The sequence below is a fragment of the Poecile atricapillus genome, chromosome 7, assembly GCF_030490865.1.
Source record: "Poecile atricapillus isolate bPoeAtr1 chromosome 7, bPoeAtr1.hap1, whole genome shotgun sequence".
NCBI classification, from domain to species: Eukaryota; Metazoa; Chordata; class Aves; order Passeriformes; family Paridae; genus Poecile; species Poecile atricapillus.
In genome coordinates, this window is record NC_081255.1 from 13,395,075 (window position 1) to 13,413,105 (window position 18,031).

Sequence of the window (18,031 nt, forward strand, 5' to 3'; positions counted from 1 at the left end):
TTTTTCTGTGCTATTAGCCCCTTACAGAGATTAAATCTGCATGTGTGTGCTAGGACAAAACAACTGTAACTCACAAACATTGTTGAATGACTGTAACCTAAAAAGTGTTTGACTTGAGGTAAGCATTAGGTGGAGGAGTTTCTCACAAGAAGAGACTGAATGCAATTTTTCTATAGCGGTAAAAATAGACTTTCTACAATTGCCTGCTGGGATGCCTGAAGGTAAAGTTTAAGGACAGGGTTTCCTTTTATCCTAATACATTTCAATCTATTACAGAGCAAGCTGATAAGAGAAGCTCTAAGTATGCTTCATTCAACTATACCACCCTGGGAAGTAATAAATTACAGCATATTATGTTCCCTATCACTCCTACCCATCACACATCTCTACAGAAGATGTGATAAAGAGAAACACCTTGGATATAGTAATGCAATTAACTGCTGCCAACTGAAATGTGAAAAATTACATTCTCTTATTCTAGCCTGTCTAGCTGCTCAACTAATTTCGAGCAAAAATGCTGTTTAATGACTTGATGGTTGACTGTATGACTACTTCCCAACAGACTCAGTTTCTTGTGGTAGGTGCAAGAAAGGTCAAAACCTTGCAGCATCCTGCAGTGTCCTGGCTGTGTGGCCCAGAGGTCAGGGGTGTTAAGGGACAGGAGAGTACTGGGCCAGCCCAGCTCCACCTTAGCTGCCTCTGTGGGGGGAACAACAGGGACAGCCCCTCCCCAATACCTGGATGTGCACCTGGGCAAGGCAGCATCTGAAGCCAGAAAGGGATGAACACGAGGGAGATACCTCCATGTGCTCCTACAGGGACTCTGTAATTTAAACAAACTAGTGCTGCTCAGCATTTATCTTTAAATGGAATTTTAGGTCCCAGTTAGTATGAAAGGAGCTGTATGAAGTGCACTTACTGGAATGAGAAGTATCTGTTTATAAAATGAGTCAATACTTTTAAGGGTGCAAAAATAAAAGACCTCAGAGAAGGTGAGGTACTCTCTCATCTGACAGAGGATTTAAGGCTGTACTATGCTACAAACCAAAGGTATGCAACACTTGCATTTTTTCATATAAAAAAACCTTTGCATATAGCATCTGAGTATTTTCAGGCCCCAATGAAGTGTTTTATGGATAAGAAGTGGCATAGCTCTGCTTATAACAATATCTTTAGACAGCATACAAAATCACCCTGTTCCACATGGCCATCTGTGATATGTTAATGCAAAAGGAAAAAAAAAGCAACTTCAAAAGATATGCCCTTGGATTTTTTTTAATTTTCACTTCTCCTAATTTTTCACTGGGCATTTACTGAAAGTGCTGCAGTGAGATCAATGGAAAATAACTCCAAGTTTTAAGTTATAATGGAAGTGAACATAAGGCTGTAAATAATTTTAAATGGATTTGAGATTATTCTTGTGAATTATTATATAGCACTTGAATGCCCCAGTTAATAATATTTTGTGGGCATATGCAAATTTAAAAAGCTGGCCAATAATTAAAATATATATTAGAAAAAAAGAAAGCCTCTTAACGTATCTTTGATTTTAATAACAACTCATAGTGACATAGTAAGGTTATGGAAATTATGTATTAATGTAATTTATTCAAGAAGCTGGAGAGATACTTGTCTTTGTCACAGGAGCTATGAAAGCAAAAAAAAAATAAAAATCTGCTGTTTACCTCTCATCTCCTTGCAAACATTTGTGACTCTGTTTCTCTCTACTTATTTGTATATACCCTGCAACACAGTACTGACTAGCTTTTAATCATAGAATCAATTCCTTCATCTGATATTATGCATACTCAAGTTCCTTTCTATGTTCCTTCATACTTAGACTGCTTTTCTAGACTTCATTTTGTAATGGTTACTTTGCAGATATAAGAGAAGCTTAGAATCACAACTGTATATATATTTATGTAACATTTTCTTGTAGGTCCTGTAACCCCCCAAACCTGGAGAAACTTCCTGCATACTTGCAGGTGTCTGAACTTGGCCAATGTCAAAAGTTTGGATAGGATGCTCAAAAATAGAAACATAAGAAAACCATTTAAAACTGTGTGTTGAATATATGAAGGGATATTTAAGTAGTTATAAAACAACCCTATGCCATAGAAAATATTTTATTAGGACTTTATAGTTTATTTAAATTCTCTGAAGTTCTTTTCAATGAGGCAAATCCTATCCCGAGATTCAATTAATTTAATTCCTAGACATGAATTTGCTGAAACCAACAGATGTTCTTACTGAATAAAACCTGAATAGCAATTGAATAAAAGCTCCGGGAGGTATCCCAGTGCTTATGAAGTCCCAGATCATTCTGTCACTTCCCAGCAGCTTTTAACTCTGCATAGATTGAGCTTCTCCGAAGCTGCTGTGCCATCAGCTGCTCTCCCCAATGCAGGAAAACGAGGAGGCAGATTTTTGATTGAGGAAAAACTAAAAGTCACCGCTCTGCTCCTGGAGCTTGTAGGTGTGATAAGGCTTAGGACAAGATCCCTGCGGCATCCTGGAGCTGTGGGCAGTCCATGTAACCAGGGAATGGAGGCCACAGTGAAGGCAAATAAAAAGGCAGTAGAACCAGTGTGGCTCAAGTTAGTCTGAAGAGTAATTGTGTTTCTCTGAGTGTAAGGCAAATGTGTTTCATACCAGTGCCTTCTCAGGTGCTGCCTTTGTTAATTAAAGAAATGCTTTATAATAGAATAGCTGTCATAGATGATATAATGCTATCACTTTGATATCTTAATTAAATTACACTGCAGGCTCTAAGTCCTTCAGGACACCTTCATTTAAGATGCTCTGTGTTTGTCAGTCACCATCACAAATGGGATTTTGTTGGTTTTTTTTAATACCTACACCTACAAATGCCTGGCTTTGTAAGTTGAGTCTAGGCTAGCAGAGTGAAGGTAGGCGTGGGATGATGTAACTACAAAAGATTAGACTGAAAAGGCAGATTTGTTGAGGTTCTGACTAGCTTTTATACAATAATGAATCTTATCACCCTGCAGGAGAGTTTCACATAAGTTACACAGTAATGGTTAAAATGTGGATTATGTACTGGGTAGTCTGAATTTTCCATTAAAAATCATAGATGTCAAAGTGTCTAAACCCAGTGTTTGTCATCCTGCTTCTTATTTGCAGCAGAGGAGCCAATTTTCAGCTTACACAGTGGTCCAAGGAGCACAAATGTGTTGAATACCATAGGTCTGTGTAAAATGTTTACAGTTCATTTACATGAACAACATTTACACAATGGTTGAAGCTAAGTAAAAAAGCTTTCTGCTGGCTGTCATTCTGTTGAACGTCTTAATTATTGCTATTTGTTTACATGCTGGTATTGCAGTGGGTGTCATGGAGTGGGGCAAGCCCACAGCTTGCTGAGGGCCATTGTCCAAACAGGGGTGAAGACAACACCTGCCTGGAGGCATTGCCCATCTTGACAGCATTTTAATTTCTCTCATTGTCAGTTTTATTATTTTGTTGATGGCCAGCTGCTCTTTTGTCACCATTACAATGACAAGCTGTCAAGCATGTGCTGGTCTTAGCAAAGCTCAAGTGTTTGCTTGTTGCTGTGCCTTGGAGAAGGGGATGCAAAACAGCCCCATCCTGCACTCCTGAGTAAATCCAAGTAGGAAAACTTCAGGAAGCAGCAGAAGTATAAGAAGAAAATACATACATATATACATATATGTATTTGGTGCTGTTACTCTGGCATTTGTGATGGACAAGTCCTTCATCTGTCACTCTTAACTCCCACTGAAGGCTGTGGGAATCTTTGCACTGATTTAAATTGAAGCAGACTTGCTCCTAGATGCTCCAATTATGGAAACAGCAGCAAGAGCTTATGAGACAAAATATTCTCACACTGGGAGAAAAAATAATGAAAGGACACACTGTATTCGATGTGGGACACCAAATAAAATCAGTCCCTTAAAGCTGAATAGTTGTAAAGGTTACAAAAATGACATTGCAACAAACAATGTGCCCTTCTAGTCACCTCAGATGAGGACTGATCTCCCACTGTTTCGTTGTTTGGCGTTATTTTATTACTGGACTTAACTTGATGTAAAATTAATTATTCTTTAATACATCTGCATTAAAAAAGCGCCAAACACCAATTATGAATGATGACATTTAAAATAATTCACCAAGTGAGTTTAATTAAGTTACAAATAGACTGTTCTGCAAATAGAATTGCTGCTCTGAGGGCAGGCTGCAGCATGCTGCCTGCATGGCATTAGCCAAACAGGCACTCGTGATGCATGTGTGCGCTAGACTTGGGAAACAAAACTTTTCTGAACTGGTGAAATACCAAGAATAATAATTACTTGTGAGAGTGACCTTGTAAGGAAATATACCATTCATAAAGGCAGTACCCCAGACTGCAGTGTCCTAAGTGATTTCACTTTGTATTTTTAAAATAATTCTTTAAAGGGCCATTGCAATATAACACAACTCAATGGTGAGAAGGCTGCAGGAAGGATTTACTTGGTTTTGAATCTGTAGCATAGCAGATGAGCAAGAAGGGTTGGGGAAGGCTTATTAATTTTTGCAATGATTCAACACAAGCAAGTATTTATAAGAACAATACATTTCCCTTCTTGCAGTACAGGTGCTTTTTCAGTTTTAGAAGAAACTTGTTTTTTAAAACTCCTCCATGACATAATACAGAAGAAGTTACATACAAAGGAGATTCTGTGTTGCATTCCTAAACTGCTCCAGAGTTTGAAGGGAGATTACCTCTAGCTTCCTGGATGATATCAAGGGTGACTGAATAAAATCTCTGGAAAAGTATACATTTACTCTTCAGTGCTGTGAAAATATAGATAATCTGGTCTACAGTGCTTATATTCTTTATCTTTAATGAAATGCTATGGGAAATCTGTGTAAATCAGGATAAAATGGGAATAACTCTTCTGACGTTTTTAAAGCTGCAACAGACAACAAAAAAAAATTAGGAAACTAAATCTTTAAACATGTATTAGGTTCCCTGCAATCTTTGATTAAAGTTTTGTTGTAATAAATTTTTAAAATAATTTGATTAAGTCTTTGATCTCTTTAATCTTTGATTAAAGGTCTCTCTACCTTTAATCAAAATCAAATTTCTCTAAAAAATACATTAAGACTTCAGAAGCTGAATATTTTGATATTTGTATATGTGAGCTAAATTATATTTTGGATGCTTGACCAATTGCAACTGATGCTGGCATCATTATTGTGCCCCAGGATCCCAGGATGGGTAACTGCAGCAGTGGGAAGTCTCAGGGACAGAGCAGTGCTTAGTGCTTTTCACAGGCAGCATTTACTGACACATGCTGTTGATAATCTTCTGGCCAGAGAATGAAATATCAATTCTTTATTTACAGCTGAGAGCCTTCGCCCCCCAAAGCAGCCGCTGTGAGGTTCACTGCAGCTGTACCTGCGAGCTGACTGTGTGAGCTGCATGTGCGGGAGCCGTGTCTGACCGCACTGATCCTTTCTGGGGCACTGCAGCCCTGCCTCCTGCATTTCTACAGCTTGGCTTTGGGCTGTGCCCTTGGACAAGAAGGAAGTTTGAAAAGAAAGTCGGGGGGAGGAAAGAGTACAACTAAATTTTGAAGCAAGTCAGTGACAACTGTGGGCAACACCAGATAAAACTGAAACAGAGAGGTGGTAATGGTATGAAACAGGCAAGGAGGGGTGTGAAGCACTGAGGTCATCAGAAAAGAAAATGCAAAAGCCAAATGAAGTTTAAAAATACAACTTTTTGTTACTGTTTTCTTCCTCTTTTGCCCCCAATTATTTCAGGTCATTCCTCTGAATATGTGTCATGGTTTAAGCCAGCTGGACGCCAAGCCCGATGGCTGCTCATTCACTCCCCCTGCAGAAGTTTGTGGGGAGAATTGGCAGGGTAAAAGCCAGAAAATTCGTGGGTTGAGAAAAAAGTTTATAGGGAAAGCAAAAGCCATGCACACAAGCAAAGCACCACAAGGAATTAATTTGCTGCTTCCCATGGGCAGGCATTCCTGCCCTTTTTTTTTTTTTTAAATATGTGCTAACACAGTCCAAATTGCTGAACTACATTTATGGATATAAAATCACACCTTCATTTTGCAGGGTATGACTGTCCAGTCTGAAGGCAGTGGAGGAATTTTGCACACAAGAAGAAAAGCAAAAGGAAATAAAAGGTCACTGTTTTAAAATGAGTAAAGAAAATGGGATGTAAAAGGGCTAGATTACAAAAAAGTGAGTTACCATTAAGTAATTTTCCCTACTGCTTGATTTCCTTTCACTCCTCTAGCTTAGTAGACATCATGCTAAATGACAAAATAAATGGTAAAGACCAGGACAAGAACTTCTCATGTAGAACAGCCAGAAGTGCAACTTTTGAAGTTCTATTTTTCTCCCTTTTTCCCTAATAGTCTAAGGATCCTCTTATAAAGAGTATATGCTTCTGAACAGAAATGGGCTTCTAATGGAACTGAATCATCATTTATTTTTATTGCTTGCAATGTTAAGTAATTTTAATTAACATGTCATTTTTGAAACTACGTGTATGACAGAAGGAAAAGTATGAGACACAACAAATGCATGAAGGAAGATTTATACATTTCCACTGAAAAATAAACTGATACCACATTCCTCCAGCGTTAGGCAACTCTTGCAGGTAAGTCTCCTGCAGTGTTTGACAAATAAGTTTACTTCTTAAGGTAATTTACTTCTAAAATTTTCTAAAAATTTACTTCTAAATTTTTATTTTTTTTTTTTCAGATGAGGGAAAGATGTCACAGTTTAACATTAATTGACTTGCTGAATGGACCAGTGTGAGAGTTACACTGACCACTGCATTGAAGTATTGAAGCACAGCATTTTGTTTGCTGGAAGCAGAGATTTAGCAGCGAGTAAAAAACTTGTTATGTATCTGTTTGGTGTTACTGTCACATCTGTCATCACCACATCTAGTACCCTCTACTTGAGTTTGTCTCACTACAGCAATGAAAAGGAAAAGGGTCCTCTGAACCCTTTCTGACTGGGGCTGCTACTGGCTCCAGCAGGAAAACAATTGGGAAACAAAGCTGCTGCTGGCAATACTACCATCTTAAATGCTTGCTAAGATCTTTTATCAGGTTCTAGTGATTATTTCTAAGTTTAAAGAAAATTTTTTTTTCTGCTTTATTAGCCTACGATTTAAAAAAGTGAATTATATGAATGAACAAACTTCATGTCTGCTGCAAAGCTGTACAAATTTTATAGCTTATTCCTATTTTTTAAGTACTTCATTGCAAGGCAATTAAAAAAAAACTATTTAGAGCATGTACAATTGCTGAATTGTTTTACTTTTTGTCTTCTTTTCAGTACCTCATACTTTTATTGTTGCAAACAGCTGTATATGATCCTGTATTTGGACAAGAAGATGAACAGCAGGAAATATCAATTGTGAGTCTGTCTGGTTAATAAACATATTTTAGGAGAGGTATGGGAGATAAACGAAAATCTAATGGTTCCTGCCTTTATCCCTCGCCAGGCTCAAGGATGTCTCTTAATTCGATTTGAACATATTTTTGAATTCCGTTAAAGCTAGTGTTCCTAAAAATACCTGTAAAATCATTTAGATACTAATTGGAACATTGTGGTTTTTTCCACAGGAAGCTTCATATTCCTACTTCTGCCTCAAACCAGCCAATTTCTAGGATAAACATCAAGAAATTCATTGCATTTGCCTGCAAAGCCTGGGTTGCTCTGTCATCAAATGATGAGATTCAAGGTATAGAAACTCAGATCTTTGCAAATTGTGTGCCAGCTACAGCCAGGTTTCAGGTGGGCTCTTCTATAAACCATTTATACAAATGTGCCAATTGGCATTTTTCTGCAAGTTTTTAAATCTGTTTTTCCTTATTTTAATTGTGAGAGGTCCGTCAGTACCAAGGGCTGTGTTACTATCTCTAGACTGAGGCACTTCCAAGTAAATGCTTGTTTTACACATCTTCTTCCTTCTAACCTGGTATTAATGCAGACGTATGGCACGGCTTCTTGATGTGGCAGGTTGTCGTGGTTTTAAAGAAGTAACTAAAAAATTACTTATTTCTTGCTGTGAGATATGGATTAGAACATGAGCAAAACAGGCTTAAAACTTAAAAGGGAATAAAGAAAATTTATTAACAAAACTGCAAGAATAAGAACACCAGAATAAACTTCCAGAAAACCCTTTTTATCCCTCACTACCCACAATTCCCTTGTTCACATGACAACATAGAGACAAAAAAAAATTTGGAACTTTGGTGTTTAAAACAGTCCCAATTCCTGCTAGAGTCTTTTCATCAGTCTTTGTAGAGAAACAGAAGTCTTCTTCTGCTAATCTATGGAGTTTTCCACAAGAAAGCTATTTCTGTTATAGCTTTCTATTTTTCTGATGCCAGCTGCCCAGAAATCTTGTCATCAGTTCACTCCTCCCATTTCACCTCACTCTGAGGTGTGTATGGGCCACGGGTCTAGGGATGTCATTTTTAAGGATGAGTTATTCAAAGGCAAAAGTTCTCTTCATCTGTTTCTGTGAGCTCCATTGGAAAACAGTTTTCTCATTGGCTCTCAAGGCCTCAAATCTTCAACTATTACTTTGTCTCACTCTGTTCCAGCACCTCACTGTATCACAATTACTCCACCTTTTGCTTAAAATCCAAACTTTGAACACTTTATTCCTCCCTATATACTCTGTCATGAATTAAAGGAGTTTTTTCAGGACACTATTGTCCATCTCCATAGCTTTAACAGAAAAATATTTCAGCTTATAAAGCATCTCCTTATTCTCTACCTTTTCTGAAGCTTAATTCTTTTTCTTTACTGTCTCTGATAGTTTATAAAGTCTCTTTACATGTTGATTACTCTCTTTTTTTCTCTCTGGATAAAAGGATTAATCTGCAAGTCTCATCTGTTTAATGAAAAGGTTAAAATCTTGCCCAGGCTTTGTAGATGGTTCTGTGATCTCTGCCGGAGCAGCGGCTGGAGCTGTCTGCGATAGTGTTGCAGTCAGCAACCTCAGGATCTCGTCCAGGGAAGCTGCAGGATTCTGGGGACCAGCATGAAACACCAACGCGACGGGCTCCCGGTTCATGAAACCATTTATGCAGCATGGGAACAAAGTCAGGTCCAGAACAGAGAGCCCCGAATGGAGGCACAGCTGGGGTTTTTGAGGGACGGGACCCCTGAGGGTTTCCACCTTTGAGGGTGGAGTTCAGTGTCAGGGACCAGTAGAAACACACCAAAGGAGAACCCCCCCCAGGGACTCAAACCCAATCAGAACACCTGGGCCACCCTTCACATGGGGTTTGGGGTGGGACAATGTAACTCTTTGTCTCCCCTGAGGCCGCTGCCACAAATAGAAGATTCTTCATGGCTGCTCTGGAGAGTGTGCTCACTGTCTCAGCATGCTGCAGGTCAAGAGCTTTTTTCTTTCTTCACTCGGCAGTCTCTGGTGAATTCAGTCACAGCAAAAACTGCAGCCGAGCCAGGGACCGGCCTGGCCCGGCCAGAGCCCGGGGCAAGCCCCGCAGGCCCCATCTCCCGGCCGGGAGCCGCTGGGCCCAGCCCGGCCCCTGCCCGGGCCGCATGGGCTGGGCAGGGAACGGGAGGCCAGCCGGAGCTCTGTTACCTTTCACAGCCAGGAAACAAAGAGAGACAAGAGAACTCTGGCTTTACATCTTAAGGTGGTGTTCACAAGCTGATCTCACTTTTCAATGGTCAAAACTGCTGTCAATTCTTAGAAATGACCGATAATTGGTCAGGAGAAAAGACTCCCATCAGTCACCAGCAGCTTCAACTTCCTTAGCTCCCAAAGCTGTCTTAAAGGTAAAGTCACCCCATGACACAGGTGTAGGTTTCCTCACTTCTCAGGGGCCCTGCCTGGCCTCAGTATGTTTGCAAATGTTGAAGCTTTAAAGATGTTTTCCCCACAGAAACCACAAGGTAAATGTAACAAGTAATCAATCTTCGGAACAACAGTCAGGAAATCTCCTAACGAACATCCTACACAAATGCAATAATTAATCTAAGCTATGACCTGAATGGTAATGAATATAATCAGCTTAAAATGGTGTGTATAATGTACTCATTTTTTTAGCTGTCACAGATAGTTTGTTAGGTGCAATACAAACATATTGGGTTGTTTTGAAGAATACTAATTTCAGGAGGGGAATGTGACACAAGTGGTACATGCAGATCATCAGGTTGTCTGTTCTTATATGTTCAGACTAAAGCAAAACACAATGTCAGTGTCAAGGCAGAACAGGAAGGATATAACACACTCAGAAACCCCAAGCATCAAACCTAGCACAAACCACACAGCAAACCCAGTCATTTAACCACAAAGCCCTAGACAAAGTAATCGAGGGCTATGAGCAATAAGGAGTGGATAAAGAAATGTGTTTGGCACAGGTTCAAATTAGGCAGTGCGAGCTCCCCTTTATTAATTAGGAGGACATGTCATTTGAAAACTTCAGCCAGTGTAAATCAGCCTAGTGCCATCGTACTCAGTCCAGCTGAAGACAATAATGCAGTTTTTTTGAGACAATACATAATAAGTAACACTTCAAGACTTTACAAAATGAATTCTTCCCTTGGCATCAGTGCTGGGCATTAGAAGCAGGGGGGCAGGTTTCAGTCCCCAGGGTGCAGACTGGAGGCCTTTGTGCACAGTAATGTTTCCAGGGCAGCACTGCCAAAGTGTTTTTAAATAAAAGCAGAAGCATTTCCCTAAGGATTAAAATAATGTGTCTTCTAACAGACACACCTCTAACAATCTTTTCTTTTAGACAGATTTTCTTTTTTTAAATTCATCTACCAATATTAACCTAGGAAATGCTTAAATAAATGCCACCAAAAAAAATTAACTCATCCTTGGACAAATACAGGTAATCCTTACTGACTTTCACTATCAGACATGTAAAGATGATTTTTTTATTTATTTACTGTTTATTTATTTAGTTTGCCTGTCATTTCAAAATTATGCAGAGAAAAAAAAAAAGTAATTCCTTGTACTTTTTCTGGTGGTACCTCATACTAGTTGAGATTGGGTGGATGTTCCCTAGGGACTGCTGAGAAATGCTCATCATGGCATTTTTCTCAAATAACACTGAAATTGTCTTGTGAGTCATTAGATCCATCACCTAAATTTAACTAGGCATTAAGCATATTATACCATGTCTATGAAAAGGTAGGGCTGGCCAAAGGATGGAGAAGTCTGACAGGTAATTGTTTGAGCAGTTATATGTCAAGAAGAAAATTAATTGTTAATAATAACCTTGCTTACTCACAAAGAAAGAGCATGAGGAGCAATGTAAAAGAGGGGAAATAAATCAGAAAACAGTGGAACACAAGAACAGGAACATACTAATGATAGTTCAAGAAACATCCCACCACAACTAATAAAATGTAAAATATATTTTATTGAATATTTTTTCTTTTCAATAATTATTTTCTGCTCTTCTCTGTGGTGTCACCACTGATAGCTCTTGTTTTCACTTCCTCTTCCATGGTTAAACATACATCTATGTTTTCCTTCTCCATATAGTGTGAAAGTGAAAGAATTATTTTCCTAATTTCTCAGCCAGTGAAAGAGTGCCTGTTGCCATTTCCACCGGGCCCTACACTTTCTTTTCCTTCACCACAGAAGGAATCAACAGCTCCACAGTCAATTTTTTTGCCTTCCTTTCCACAGAAGCTGTGACTTGTGGAAAGAAAGCCTTCTCCTTCCCTTTTCCTCCCTCTCTCACAAGGCTTGGCAGTTTCTTCTGGTTTTCTCTGTGGCCACTTTTATCCGTGAGCAGCAGCAGCAGCAGCAGCAGCAGCAGCAGCAGCAGCAGCAGCAGCAGCAAGGGCTCGCTCCTGTGCCCGCTGCGCACACGCTGAGCCGCAGTGTCCGCAGTGCCGCGGGACCTGCTCTGCTGCGCTCCCAGGCACAAGGAGCCAGATGGGCCCTCAGATGGTGACAGGGACAGCGAGGCACAGGATGTGCCACAGCATCCCTTCCACACAGTGAATGGGAACAGACTGTCAAAGGGGGCTCAGACAGTTTCCAGTCCTGATGGGAGGAGGGCAAAACCTGTAGCTCGTGAAAGACTCGGATTTCAAAGTTCGGGCTCTGAGCTGAACATCGAACTGAGAATTTGAAAATTTCACTTGGAAGAAAATTTCCACCAGTTTCTGTAGCTAGCAAATACACCCTTTTAAAAATGTTGACACAAAACCCTTTGAATTGTTTCAGGTTTTTGGAAGAGGAAAGAAAAAAGTGGGATACAGAGAAGTAAGATATGGCAGGTCTAGACAGACCGTGACTTTTATTTGTGAGATTTTCATAGTTGTGACAAAATCAACCTGACTCTTTTATTTCAACAGATAACATCATCTATTAAAAACCAAATAAACCAAGCCAGATCTACAGACTATCTCTCACCAGTCCCGTTGCTCTGTTATACATGTGGAGATGAAATATGTTAAGGGTATCCCTGCTGAAATGTAAAATGCAAGTGCTGAGGAGCTAACCAAGCTGTATGAAAGCATACCAGCTGGGCTGGGACAGCAAAAGAGGAAGGTCAGGAACTCTGAAAAGAAAGAGGATCAATACCAAAGTCTTGAGAGGAATGCATTCAAGTCCTACAGAGAAAAAGAAAACTACCTTAGGTGAATTGTCAGAAGCAGCTGCCTGTTCAAAAAATAATGGTGCTTGCTCTTTTGCTCAAGTTTCTTTTTCTTTTTTTTCTTTTCTTCCCATTTCCTTTTCTTCTCTGTTTTTCCTTGATTCATAACTGAAAAAAATGGTGCTATAGCTATATGCTATTTCAAAAATGTTGAAATCTGGCAAGTGCAAAGAAGACTAGGAAAATAAAAGATTGAAAATGTTAAAGTATATTCAGCAGCCAAGAAGCTGACCCAAAACCACAGGTAACAAGTTCATGCAGATGTCAGCCTAAAGTTCAAATGGATCAGCATTTCAAGCAAATTTTCTGCAGGGTTTTTAAAGAGAAAGCTAAGAAAGAAGATAATAAAACTGGAAGTAATTTTTCAAGCTTACTTTGGCCATGCAGTCCTCTCTGCAGTTAATGAAAGAGATATTCAAATAGTCTAGATTTTTTTCTTTCTGCAAATTTCCCAACTAGAAATGGTTTATTAATTAATGGAAATTAGTGAGAATCCCCACAAACTAGTAATCTCCAGCTCTGAAGAACAGGTTGCTTTTCCTAGACATGGCATCAAGGGAGAGCTTCAGTACTAATCCTGGGCAAGGTGCAGGAGGGAGAGGAAGCACCCCATCTCACATGCTCTCACATCTCTCCCTCTTTCCTGAGGCTCAGATTTTGTCTAAATGCTTTGATAGCCCTTGCTATGGTGGGACTTGAAAAATACTAATGTTGATAGAGAAAATGAGAGCAAACATATTAATTCTGCTAAAGCTATTGATGTTAGTCTGGATTTAACTCATGCAAATCAGAGCACAGCATGGGCCTAACCAGCTGAAGAATAGGAGTTACTGTATAAAAAGCAACATTGGATAAACCTAAGATCTATAAAATCTTAGTTCTAATGGGTCTTTGTATTTTTATCTTAGTTACAGCTATGATGTGCAATGAGATATGATGCATGCTAAAGACCTTGGCTATCAATTAGTAATAGGCAGGAATGAAAGATGAATATCTAATGTTTGACTGATACAGTCTCCAGTGAGAGTGGCTGGGTATTTTAAATGCATGCCTGCATTTCTGGGGAAGATACAGTGAGCGGCTTGATGCCCACAGCAGTTGGCACCAAACAGTCGGCAGCTTCTTCATCTGCCTCTCAGGAGAGTGCCTGCTTTACGCCAGGGTTTGGTTTCATGTTTAAACCTGCCATGGAGAATGACACTGATGATCAGCAAAGAGACAGTCAGCAAAGGCACCCATGTCAGGCACAGTAAGAGAGAAATGTTGTCTGTGCAGTTCAAGAGACTGCTCAGAAATAGGTTAAACCTCCTGTGGCACGGTCACCATGGATTCCATGGGGCTTGGGGGGCTCTGTGCTCACTTGCACAGGCAGGAGCCCGTCCCCACAACCTGCCCCCAGCCCCAGCACAGGAGCACAGCACAGTGAGCAGGGTTGTTCTCCATCCCCACTTTTTTAAGCTCCTCTGTTCAGACACAAAGTTATATCTAAGGGGGATTAATGCTCTGAATGTGTGAATGCCCATGTGTATCACAGAGCTGTTAATCTAAACCCTCAGGTATTTAGGCATCCTTTAAAATTAATAGCCCACATAATGTTTAAACACCTGAAATGGAGACCAATGAAGTTTTTCTACAAGAGAAGATGTTTCTAAGATACGCCTCATTACAAAAAGCCAAAAGCCAGCAAGCTTGTGTACCTTATAAGGGTAGCAGCAGCTAACACATACAGCACAAATAGAGCTATTATTTACTATCCACCTAAAGCTTTATCAGTGCCAGTGGTGAGCCAGACTGAATCTTATCAGCAAAACTGCTTTGACATCAAGCTGCTTTTCTCACAGAGTTTTCCTGGACTCTCCAGGCCCTGCAGTAAGAACTGGAGAAACATGCAGGACAGTGTATGAGCAAACAAGGCTACAGAAGCAGCCTGTACTAATCATTGGAGCTGTTGGCACACTCTTAACCTCTTGCCAACAGCTGTGAAATTATTCTTTTTTCAGATATGAAAAAAAAAAAAAAATAAAAAAAAAATCACAGTTTTATTTCTTCCTCAAAAGGTTCCAGAAACAGTGATGTGACCTTTAGGGGAATGCTACAGAAAATGGGAGATATAATGGGTCCTTTGAAACAATGAATCAATGGGGGAAACGTATTTTCTTACATAATCCATCACCCTGATAAAATTTGCACTTGCTCTGTTAGGAAATAAGCTGGCTATAAACTGTTCTGTGCCGGGAGAGTGGCATGGTGCATGCTGCAGTCTGTAACGAGGACACACAACTGGGGATATTTTGAGCTGAGTGATTTACATAAGCAAAGAGCCTGATCCTGTGCATGCAGGACTCTGGAGCAATGGAGAAAGCAGGGAAGCAAAAGAAGTAATCACCTAACTTCCATGCATTCCCATGACTATGGAATCCAAAAGAAGTGAATGGAAGACAATCTGGCTATGGGTGCCACGGCTGGCATGGTGGGCTGGCCAGGGAACTGCACTCAACTTTTCTGCTTGCTGGTCAAGTAAAAGACTCTGATGCTTGCGAAGATGGAAACTTTCACTTGTTCTTCTCTGACAGTCTCACACCCTTTGTGAGATGTTTTGGGAACCGTGTGTCAGAGTTGAGGATTTTTAACCACAGTCTGTGGAATTTGGTGGTGTCAGCAGAAACAATGAAGGTAACCAGAGCAGGATTAATGCAGGTTATCTTGGACTGCAGGTATGAATCATACAATTGCACTGACACCTTAAGAGTTAAGCATGTGAAATACCTAAATATTACACATACAGAGCATCAACCAATCTCAAGATAAAAAGATGCATCTGCTAAGAATTACTAGAGCCCATAACAATATAAAGTTTTCCATACAGTCTTATAGCTGCCATCTTCCAGCCAGAGTCCTTTGGGAATCAGGAATACTTCATGCTTTGAAAATATTTATGAATCCACTATGAAAACATACACAGAACTATGTCTAGGAAAGATCTCCAAACTACTATTCTTTTTAAATGCTCACAAAATTAATAATTCAGGGTAATAAAAACTCAAAATCATTGCCTTTTTAACCTTACGGTGACATTATTAAACAAAGAAGCAAAACAACTCTCAGATTCATCTTTGCTTGATCATCTAAGTGAGTTTTTGCCAATTACTATGAAAGATGAAACCCCCAAATTACTATCAGTGTAAAATGAAAAGGATTTTTTTCTTCTGGTTTTTCATCCCTTCATCATCTCTCCATTGGGCAGCACTGTGGATTTAGTTCATTTCACTGTGGCCGGTGCTGGTTTGCTGCATGTTAGGTCAGGCTACTTCTCTTGTGCAGGGTGTTAGAAACAAACACAAGAGAAATGAACACAGAGGAAAAAAATGCTCTACAGTAAGAGCCATGGAAATTACTGGGAGTGTTAGGCACAGCTGAAATGATTTCTGCCTTTTAAAAAAGATAATGTTTCAATTTGGTACTGTCACTTCAAAACAAACAAAATGAACTAACATTTCCTTGAAAAAAATAGTAATTTCTTAAAAGACTGATCTTAAAGTTTGTTTAGATGTTCTCTTTTCAGAACAGGAATAATTCATAACAGGGAGACACGTTGAAAGGTGCGTAGTTTGTTAGCAGTAAATAGTAGTAAATACAATCCTGCTCTCTCCATCCTGCCATTTATATAGTGAAGCTGGCTGGGCTGCCAGCTCTTCTGTCCATGAATACATTAGTAATTCATCAAAAGAGCAAATGTCATTATACATATGGCAAGCCCAGGGAATTATTTTGCATTTGATTTCCAGGTCTGATAGCATTATTATTGATTTAAATATTCTCCTGCATAACATGCACTAGACACAAAAGATCATTGTATTTTTGAACTTCCATTCACAGTCATCCTGAATTGCCCAAATACTGATGGCTTTAATACAAATGAATACACAAACCCCTTAGGTCAGACTTCTAGCCTGATCACTGATGAAGTTCAACAGAAGCTGCTAGACTAAACACAATTTCTGAAACATCTAAGAACGCAACCCTAAATTAGCTGTGTGAGTATATTGTATACCCACAAAGCCAAGCATGAGTCCTTTCGTGCAAAAATCTGGTTTAGGCAGAAGTAGTGAGAAAATGAAGAAGGAAACATTTCCTTGTGTCGCCTGTCTCAAGTAAATAATGGCACAGTGGGGTCGGCACAGTGAGCTCATGTGTAATCACAGCTCAGCCTCCCCGAGGGACCGAGCCCGGGCCTCCCTGTGAGTACAAGGCTCTACCACCTCCCTTAGAAACACCCATTTCGGAAGAATGAGAAAAGACCAACCTGATAGAGAAGAAATTTGGTAATTTTCTCTTTAAGTGCAAACGTGTTTTATTGTACTCCTTGAAAATGAAACTTTAGGATGTATTTAAAGCACTAAACGATCTGGCTACAGCGCTGTACAATGGGAAGTTATGCACATGTTGGGACTCCTGGGTCATAAGAAAGGTGTTCCTTTGAATGTTTCTGCCAGACAGCACGTGTCAGACCCCACCTGATGGGACCTGTGATGAAGGGTGCCTATGGTACATGGCCAAGGCATCTTCAACTGTTGCAGACAGGTAGAAGATGTTATAAAAGAAAGGCCTTGTAGGATGGGGCCTTGCTCTGCTAAGCTGCCAGCTGGCCTGTCACCTCATCTAGGTGCAGCTAGCTAGGTTCCCATGAGAAACAATCTCGGGAATGAGAAGTCCGTTAGCACAGCAAGCTATTCTTGAGAGAAAAACAAGTTTGCACCTGCATAAACAACAAATCTGTCCCATGAGAACCAGTGGAGAAAATATGCAAATGTATTTAGAGAGAAAGTTTGATAGACATGCAATATGCCATTTACCAACCAATGAACTAGGTGTCAGGGTATTGTCAGCCAATGAGATATAACACAGTGCCTTCTGATAAGCCTATAAAATAGGATTATATAAAAATTAAAATATAATAAGTTATAAAATACATACATACATACATATATATATATATGTATGTATGTATAAATTACATAAGAAACTCAGTCCCATCTGCTTATTATTGCAACATTCAATGACTTCCCAAGCTGCATTAGAAAGCTTACAGTGCTCCTTACTCATGGATAGCCTTTGGTCCTCTTGAACAATAAACATTAAGTCATTGCCTGAATGTGATGATCTGCCTTGGCGGGAGACCGGGGCACTAAACAGTTTTGACACTGGTTTGCAAGATGTCCAGAAGAAGGATGGAGAGTTGTTTCTGCAGGTAGTGAGACACTGTGTCTTGCCACAGGTGGAATAGGCAGGACTATTGCTTGCAGCAATTTAAGGCTGTGTATGGATTTAAATCAACACAGCTGCTGAAGGAAGCAGGAAAA

The 18,031-nt window shown here is 39.7% G+C and overlaps 1 protein-coding gene across 6 annotated transcripts in view; it reads right to left on the reverse strand.

Moving 5' to 3' along the window:
• NTNG1 (netrin G1) overlaps positions 1-18,031 on the reverse strand; it is a 156,485-nt gene that overhangs the window by 101,876 nt on the left and 36,578 nt on the right. The gene's annotated exons all lie outside the window — the stretch shown is intronic.